A 10,513-nucleotide genomic window follows, 5' to 3' on the forward strand; every position below is an offset into this window, starting at 1 on the left:
CTAAGATTTGTCATAACTTTTTTTTGCAGAAGCTTGAACCTCTGAAGATTCGGTATCACGGGGTCTCTGGTCCTGCCATGCCCTACGATGAGCGCTACACGCCGTACATCCAGCAGGCAGGACTCCTCCCGTGGATTCAGTTGGTCAGCCGGTCCACGCCTATCCTCAACGCTCCATTGGTGTCCTCTATTGCTGATTGGTGGAGGCCGGAGACACATAATTTCCATCTTCGGACTAGGGAGATGACCGTGACGCTCGAGGATGTCGCCTTGATCACCGGGCTTCCTATCAACGGGAGGCCTCTATGTATGAGCACAAATTCTGATGGGTGGCGCGAGCAGATTATTGCTCTTATCGGTAGGGCTCCTACCGAGGCTGAGGCTGATGTAGAGGAAGGAGAAGAAAAGAAGAAGAGGGAAAGGAAAGCAGCCGGAGCTGCTTTCACATGGATTCAAAATAACTTTGCGACGTGCCCTGCGGATGCCACTGATGATGTGATCCAGACACATGCTCGTGTCTATATGTGGTACGTTGTCTCGAGGACTTTGTTTCCTGACTCCACGGGCAAGAACGCTCCATGGATGTGGCTGAAGGCGTTGACCGTCTTCGATAGCGGATGGAGCTGGGGTTCAGCGACTCTTGCCTACTTGTACCGACAGGTAGTTGGTCTGTTTTGTTATCAAGTCATTTCTTCATTAGCAATGCAACCTTGCTGTCAAGTTAACATTGTTTTCTTTCATATGCAGCTGGACGATGCGTGTTGCAAGATCACAGATAGTGCAGACATTGATGGTAATATGCTTCTACTTTCTGTATGGAGTTGGGAGCGTCTGCCTGTTGGACGCCCGAAGAGCGTCAAGTTTAATCCTTGAGATGAAGAAGAGGAATTACGGCTCCCCACTTGGGCTTACAAGTGGGATGTGGTATCCGAGATGACGAATGATGTCAATCTCATGTACCAAAAGTACATTGCCGAATTGGACACGATTACGCCTAAGCAGGTAACGAGGACATTACTACAGTCATTTATCATGCTTGCCTGAAAAATAGTCATCCATGTTCTGTTGTTGCCCTATTTCATAGGTGGTATGGCAGCCATATGGCGCGAATGACACATTAGGGTACACTCCAGAGTTTGCCATCAACCCGATGTGCTTGCGGGATAGGATTTGTGGCTTGTGCGGTGCCCACTGATATGCAACTGGGCGGTTGAGTTTCACTTGCCACATCGGGTATATCGTCAGTTTGGTCTGTTCCAGCCTCACCCTCCGGAATGGGTGGATAAGACAAAGCACTTCATAGGTAAGAGAGCATGAACCGTATTGACTAAGCATCGCCACTCCTTCTTGATTGTGCTAATGTTTGGTTTTCTACCATGCAGGTTGGACAGGAGACAACAGCGGAAGATAAAGGACTAGGACAAGCATCATGCTTTGTATGTTACCCGCTTCCGTCTTTGTGTGGAGCAAGCTTGTAACACTGCATGCACCCAGTGAGCATAACTCACTTGCTTTTGATAACTACATACGATGGCTTCTTGAAAATACTAGAGTTGAGAATGCCCCCCAGCATACAACGATGATATTCTTGAAGAGCCCGTAAACTTGGAGGATGTATCAAAGCGGCGGTACAACAAAGATGTCAGGGAAGGGCTAGGAGTCCCTACTGTTCCGATGATCAACTATGTGGTAAAGTGTTCCCTTCTTTACTTTCCCCTTGGTCGTATTACACATTTTTGAATGGCTAACGTGTTACTTCGTTCTCATCCGTAGCGCGACCAGATCAAGAAATCAGCCAATGAAAGCCAGTCTATTCTTGAGAAGACACCGGTTGGAGACGGCAATGATGAAGGTCCACTACGAAAATTTCTGAAGGTACATATCGCACTCAGGTGTGTCCATGTTACATATCTTGCAGAGTTTGGTATCTTACACTTGTTCATGTTACAGCGTCAGACCTAGAAGTTAAGGCGGTTATCGAACCTTCTCGGTTGCCATGACCCGGAATATGATGAACCATCTGCCTCTAGGTCTGGTACACCATCAGACCCCTTATCTCACCATCAGGGGGACGATGTGAGTTCCTCACATGCTTATATGGATGATGAGGGTGCGGTCACCCAAGAGGTATGACTAATCCTTTAGATGTGATTCTCACTTGATTACGACGCTGGTCTTCACCATATTGTTTGATTGTGTGATAGGGCCATGAGCTTGATGATGACATGACTTTGGCGGACGCTCAAGTTCAGTCTGCATATATGTTGAAGCCTAGGCAGCCCATACGCCAGTACACGCCCACCGACTTTGACAACAGAGGCAACCCAAAGGTGGTCGTAGGGACCTCGCAGATGGCTAGCTTGGATGATGAGGCGGAGAAGGAAGTGGAGGAAGAGGAGACTCGTCCTAACAGGAAGAAGAAGATTGCCTGCAGGCATGGCACTAGGAACACGCGCGGAAAGCATTAGTGCTTGTGTTTTTTTACTATGGAAGTGCTCTTGTAGCCGTTTCATTAGGTTGATGAACTTGTGAGGTTATGTCATATGTTGGTGAACTCTTACTAGTGTGGTACTTGTGTTTGCGAACTTGTAGTAATGTTGAATTGTCCTAAATGATGTGATGTTCAAGTTATTAGTTCTCTTTGTTCAGTTTCTGCAGTTTACAGCACTACATTCATACTTGTGAGTTCAGTTTGCAGCCAAAATTGCATATGTTTCTATAATTTAGCAGTTAACAGCACTGCAACGCCCAACAGGAAGGCGCTGCACTGTACTGTGTAGCGCCCAACACTGAGGCGCCGCACTTTACAGTGCAGTGCCAGTCTCCTAGGCGCTGCACATCTGGCCATGGCTATCCAGAGAGCCACAGGAGACTTGCAGCATTGACCATACCCGAAAATTGCTAAGTCTGTGTGCAGCGCCCAAGGGTCAGGCGCTGTACTATGCTGTGTGACGCCTCTCCCTTGGGCGCTGCACTGTAGAATGCAGCGCCTGTGGTCTGGGCGCTGCACTATTGTTTACTGCAAAAACAGAGTTGACAGCAATTTCAATTCACCGGAACATCACAATACTTACAATAACTGGAGCATCACAGCAATTTGAACAAACACAACTTTTATGCCGATGAGCTCATAACTTAAGACAATTCAAACATTAGTACGACATGGTTCACGACACATTCATTACAAATGACAAATGGCAGCTTGTCCTAGAAGAAATTTCACCAACATCTCACATAACCTCACAAGTTTACGACACATTCATTAGAAGATAGTTGACGACAAATGGCTTCTTACCCTAGTAGATAGTTCATGAAAATACGGCATGGGTACATCCGGTTCCATGACGAGTGCACCGAAGCGAAGTCCCTACTGAGTCGAGCGAGGCCATTTCCCCTTCTTGTCACGTGCCTCTCGTCCTCCTCTTGCGCCTCGCGAGCCTTTGCACGCTTTCTTGCCCTCTCCTCCTCACGATCAAGTTTCGCTTGGCGTGCCCTCTCCTACTCTCATTTCTTCCGCTCCATCCTCTCCTTTTGACGACGCTCTTCCTCCAAGCCTCTTCGAAACGATTCTTCGAACCGTCGCTGGCGCCTAAGACAATCTTGATATTGGTCCTTTTGGACATCTTCTGGCACTTCATGATCTATCCACGTGAAGTACTTGCATAGAGGAGGCGGTGACTGCATACAAAAATTTTGTTAGTGCTGACACACATTTGACAATAACATTCTACTTCTCTAGCTTACCGTGGTTGGTCATAGGCGTTAGTTGGAAGCGCACGATCATAAGCATAGTTGGGGCACACAAAATATATCCTCCCTTCCGTCCAACACTTCTTTCGGTTGGTGGACACCTTCACCTTGCAAACATCTCCACACCAACATGGGGGGATGTTGACATCTTTCTCCTTCACCTTGTCCAAAGATGCGTCCCCCCACTTGTTCGGCATGTCCTATTGGTTAGCACACGGTGGCCTCATCATGGAACCGGATGAAGCCATGCCTACAAAACTAGGGTTCCCCCACAAATTTACATAGGTAAATGCATGAACACATTCAAATGCCTAACCCTTGCAAAAACTAGGGTTTGCCAACAAATTTCCAAATCCAATCAACAACTAGGGTTTCCCCAAACTAGCATGATATGAGGTAATGTGATATTTCAATTGGATGAAAATGAGGGGATCGGAGGAGATTACCTTAAGGGAGGGGTTGGCTTCGAGATCCACGCACAAAATCTCCGGATCTGAGAAGGATTTGAGATGGGGGGAGGAGGGCAGAGGGGAGGCACTGAGCTTCGGGTTTGTGTCTGGGGTGGGGATGTGTGGGGGTGGGGTGGGTGGAAGGGGGTGGGGACACTGAGATGTGCAGCGCCTGAGGCATAGGCGCTGCACATTAAGCAGGTGCGGCGCCTATTCCTTAGGCTCTGTTCCAGTAGGTTTTGGGGGCAAAAAAATTCTAAGTCAGGGTGCAGCGCCCATGGGTCAGGCGCCGCACTAGACAGTGCAGCGCCGAGAACTAAGGCGCTGCACTGTCCAGTGCTACGCCTGACCTATAGGCGCTGCACTATGACTTAGAATTTTTTGGCCCCCAAAACCTACTGGAACCGCTATTTTGCTCTCTGGATAGGCATGTCCAGACGTGCAGCGCCTAAGGGAGAGGCGCTGCACTGTGTAGTGTGGCGCCTATCCCTTAGACATTGCACGTCTGGACATGCCTATCCAGAGAGCAAAATAGCCTATCCAGCGAGCAAAATTTCTAAGTCAGGGTGCAGCGCCCATGGGTCAGGCGCTGCATTGCACAGTGCAGCGCCTTACTGATACGTCTCTAACGAATCTATAATTTTTATTGTTCCATGCTATTATATTATCTGTTTTGGATGTTTAATGGGCTTTATTATGCATTTTTATATTATTTTTGGGACTAACCTATTAACCGAAGGCCCAGTGCAAATTGATGTTTTTTTGCCTATTTCAGTGTTTCGCAGAAAAGGAATATCAAACAGAATCCAAATGGAATGAAACCTTAGCGAGGATCGTTTTTGGAACAAACGCAATCCAGGAGACTTGGAGTGGACGTCAAGGAAGCCACGAGGTGGCCACGAGGTAGGAGGGCGCGCCCAGGGGGGTAGGCGCGCCCCCACCCTCGTGGGCCCCTCGTAGCTCCACCGACCTACTTCCTTCGCCTATATATACTCTTATACCCTGAAAACATCCAGGAGCACCATGAAACCCTATTTCCACTACCGCAACCTTCTGTACCCGTGAGATCCCATCTTGGGGCCTTTTCCGGTGCTCCGCCGGATGGGTAATCTATCATGGAGGGCTTCTACATCAACACCATAGCCTCTCCGATGATGTGTGAGTAGTTGACCACAGACCTTCGGGTCCATAGTTATTAGCTAGATGGCTTCTTCTCTCTCTTTGGATCTCAATACAAAGTTCTCCTCGATCTTCTTGGAGATCTATTCGATGTAATTCTTTTTGCGGTGTGTTTGTCGAGATCCGATGAATTGTGGGTTTATGATCATGATTATCTATGAACAATATTTGATTCTTCTCTGAATTCTTATATGCATGATTTGATATCATTGCTAGTCTCTTCGAATTATCAGTTTGGTTTGGCCTACTAGATTAATCTTTCTTGCAATGGGAGAAGTGCTTAGCTTTGGGTTCAATCTTGAAGCGTCCTTCCCTAGTGACAGTAGGGGCAGCAAGGCACGTATTGTATTGTTGCCATTGAGGATAAAAAGATGGGGTTTATGTCATATTGCTTGAGTTTATCCCTCTACATCATGTCATCTTGCCTAATGCTTTACCCTGTTCTTATGAACTTAATACTCTAGATGCATGCTGGATAGCGGTCGATGTGTGGAGTAATAGTAGTAGATGCAGAATCGTTTCGGTCTACTTGACACGGACGTGATGCCTATATACATGATCATGCCTAGATATTCTCATAACTATGCGCTTTTCTATCAATTGCTCGATAGTAATTTGTTCACCCACCGTAGAATTTGCTATCTTGAGAGAACCCACTAGTGAAACCTACGGCCCCCGGGTCTATTTTCCATCATATAAGTTTCCGATCTACAATTTTAGTTTACTATTTATCTTATTTTGCAATCTTTACTTTTCAATCTATAGAACAAAAATACCAAAAATATTTATCTTATTATCTCTATAGATCTCACTTTTGCAAGTGGCCGTGAAGGGATTGACAACCCCTTTATCGCGTTGGTTGCAAGGTTCTTGATTGTTTGTGCAGGTACTAGGCGATTTGTGTGTATCCTCCTACTAGATTGATACCTTGGTTCTAAAAAACTGAGGGAAATACTTACGCTACTTTGCTGCATCACCCTTTCCTCTTCAAGGGAAAACCAACGCATGCTCAAGAGGTAGCAAGAAGGATTTCTGGCGCCGTTGCCGGGGAGGTGTACATCAAGTCAAGTCGAGATTTGATCTCCCGTCAATGAGCCATTTCTGGCGCCGTTGCCGGGGAGATCTACGCACAAGTCAAGACATACCAAGTACCCATCACAAACTCTTATCCCTCACATTACATTATTTGCCATTTGCATCTCGTTTTTCTCTCCCCCACTTCATCCTTGTCGTTTTATTCGCCCTTTTCTGTTCGTCTCTTTTCGCTTGCTTCTTGTGTGCTTGTGTGTTGGATTGTTTGTCACGATGGCTCAAGACAATACTAAATTGTGTGACTTTTCCAATACCAACAACAATGATTTTATTAGCACTCCGATTGCTCCTATTACCGATGTTGAATCTTATGAAATTAATGCTACTCTCTTGAATCTTGTCATGAAAGATCAATTGTCTGGCCTTCCTAGTGAAGATGCCGCTACCCATCTAAACCACTTCGTTGATTTGTGTGATATGCAAAAGAAGAAAAATGTGGATAATGATATTGTTAAATTGAAGCTATTTCCGTTTTCGCTTAGAGATCGTGCTAAAACTTGGTTTTCTTCTTTGCCTAAAAATAGTATTGATTCATGGAATAAGTGCAAAGATGCTTTTATCTCTAAGTATTTTCCTCCCGCTAAGATCATCTCTCTTAGAAACGATATTATGAATTTTAAGCAACTTGATCATGAGCATGTTGCACAAGCTTGGGAGAGGATGAAATTAATGATACGTAATTGCCCTACACATGGTTTGAATTTATGGATGATTATACAAAAAAATTATGTTGGATTGAATTTTGCTTCTAGAAATCTTTTAGATTCGGCCGCGGGAGGCACTTTTATGGAAATCACCTTAGGAGAAGCTACTAAACTTATTCTCAAGGGCACACCGAAAGATCTACTAGTAAAAACGTTCATGCAATTGAAGAGATTAATGTTTTGAGTGGAAAGATGGATGAACTTATGAAATTGTTTGCTAATAAGAGTGTTTCTTCTGATCCTAATGATATGCCTTTGTCCACTTTGATTGAGAATAATAATGAATCTATGGATGTGAATTTTGTTGGTAGGAACAATTTTGGTAACAACGCGTATAGAGGAAACTTTAATTCTAGGCCATTCCCTAGTAATTCCTCTAATAACTATGGTAATTCCTACAACAACTCTTAGTGTTAAAGAATTTATGATTTCGCAAAAGAATTTCAATGCTTTGCTTGAAGAAAAAATTGCCTAAGATTGATGAATTGGCTAGGAACGTGGATAGAATTTCTCTTGATGTTGATTCTTTGAAACTTAGATCTATTCCACCTAAGAATGATATCAATGAGTCCCTCAAAGCCATGAGGATTTCCATTGATGAGTGCAAAGAAAGAACCGCTAGGATGCGTGCTAAAAAAGATTGCTTTGTGAAAGCGTGTTCTTCTAGTTTTCATGATAATAAGGACGAAGATCTAAAAGTGATTGATGTGTCTCCAATTAAGTCTTTGTTTTCCAATATGAATCTTGATAAAGATGGGACTGGAGATGAGTCAACTTTATTTAAAAGGTGTCCCAATGATTCGGAGTTTTTAGATCTTGATGCAAAAATTGGTAAAAGTGGGATTGAAGAAGTCAAAACTTTACATAGCAATGAACCCACTATTTTGGATTTCAAGGAATTTAATTATGATAATTTCTCTTTAATAGATTGTATTTCCTTGTTGCAATCCGTGTTAAATTCTCCGCATGCTTATGATCAAAATAAAGCCTTTACTAAACACATCGATGCTTTAATACAATCTTATGAAGAAAGACTTGAATTAGAAGTCTCTATCCCTGGAAAACTTTATGATCAGTGGGAACCTACTATTAAAATTAAGATTAAAGATCATGAATGATATGCTTTGTGTGATTTGGGTGCTAGTGTTTCCACGATTCCAAAAACTTTGTGTGATGTGTTAGGTTTTCGTGAATTTGATGATTGTTCTTTAAACTTGCATCTTGCGGATTCCACCATTAAGAAACCTATGGGAAGAATTAATGACATTCTTATTGTTGCAAATAGGAATTATGTGCCTGTAGATTTCATTGTTCTTGATATAGATTGCAATCTTAGATGTCCTATTATTCTTGGTAGACCTTTCCTTAGAACGATTGGTGCAATTATTGATATGAAGGAAGGAAATATTAGATTCCAATTTCCATTAAGGAAAGGCATGGAACACTTTACTAGGAAGAAAATTAAATTACCTTATGAATCTATTATGAGAGCCACTTATGGATTGCATACCAAAGATGACAATACCTAGATCTATTCTTGTGTTTATGCCTAGCTAGGGGCGTTAAACGATAGCGCTTGTTGGGAGGCAACCCAATTTTATTTTTGTTCCTTTCTTTTTGTTCCTGTTTAGTAATAAATAATTCATCTAGCCTCTGGTTAGATGTGCTTTTATGTTTTAATTAGTGTTTATGCCAAGTAAAACCTATAGGATCTTCTTGGGTGATAATTATTTGATCTTGCTGAAAAAGTCAGAAACTTTCTGCTCACGAAAACAATTGTTAAAAATCACCATAATGTGATAAAATAATGATTCCAATTGAAGAAGATCAATGATCAAATTATGTAGATCGTCCTATTTTGGCAGAATTTTTTAGTTACAAAAGTTTGCGTTTGATACAGATTACTACAGACTGATCTGTTTTTGACAGATTCTATTTTTCGTGTGTTGTTTGCTTATTTTGATGAATCTATGGCTAGTATCGGGGGGTATGATCCATAGATGTAGCGACCAGACCTCAGACGGTCAAGTCTCTGTGCATCAGTGTCATCCCTGGATCAGTAATGCTGACACGCACAGTACTCGAAGGATTTATAACAGAGTAGCAATCACACACTTATTACATCGAATGTCTCAAAAGAGAACTTATTACAATAAATATGGCTTAAGGCCATCTAAAAACGATAACAGCGGAAGGCTTGGAAGATAAGTGAGTCCATCAACTCCAACGGCATCACTGAGTATAGAACCATGACCTAAGGCACCTTACTCGTCGTCTGAAAAGTCTGCAACATGAAACGTTGCAGCCCAAAAACGGGTCAGCACATGGAATATGCTGGCAATGTAACACATAGAGAGTAATGAACAGAATAATGCTATACTACATGCATATTTGGCTGGTGGAAAGCTCTATGGTTACAGTTTTGCGAAAAGCCAATTTTTCCCTACTGCAAAGGAATAAATTTTATTTAACTATCATGGTGGTTGTTAAACATTGAGAAAGGGGCGACACCATCTCAATCCCAATTAAGTTTCAACATTAATCCCAACAAAATTAATTAAAGTAACATGATGAGATTCACATGATAATCCAAGTACTAGATACTCAAGTTGTCCATAACCGGGGATACGGCTAACCATCATTAGATTGTACACTCTGCAGAGGTTTGTGCACTTTTCCCCACAAGACTCGATCTCCTCCGTTGGGATTCTCGCACTACATGGTGTTTGAGAAACGGATGACCGAGACAGTCTTTCAGAAGCGTTAGCACCTTACGATCGGGTAGACAGTTACACCTAATTCCCCTACATCTGCTAGTCTACCACTGTAAGAGTTCACACAACTTAATCAACTATGCTAGAGCCCATAATAGCTTGCGGCTGCACACGGAAGTTTCTAGTATGAATAATCTTATGATCCCTTTGAGCCTGGGTGGCGGTCCATAAAAAAAACAGGCAATCGCTGGAATACCCAGGTGCCTCAATCCACCCAGATGTGTATTTAAGTTGCCACCTTAAGTTGAACCATTAATTAACAAACTCACATCTGTCATGGATACACTCAAACCCAATCCACGTCTACGAGCATAGCATAGCAATATAAGCAAACGTAGAAGTAACTCCTAAGGGTTTGGTAATAAACAGGGCAATAGGTTCTACCTCACAAGCTACTTCCCAAAACCCACAATTTAATCAGATCCTAATCATGCAATTGTTTGAGGATTGATCTAATGCAATAAAACTGGGTATGAAAAGAGGTATGATCAAAGTGTTACTTGCCTTGTTGATGGTCCGTGAAACCTAGAGATTCGAAGTAGCAAGCGGTGCACTCCGGGTACTCT

This window comes from Aegilops tauschii, chromosome 1, assembly GCF_002575655.3.
Source record: "Aegilops tauschii subsp. strangulata cultivar AL8/78 chromosome 1, Aet v6.0, whole genome shotgun sequence".
NCBI lineage: Eukaryota > Viridiplantae > Streptophyta > Magnoliopsida > Poales > Poaceae > Aegilops > Aegilops tauschii.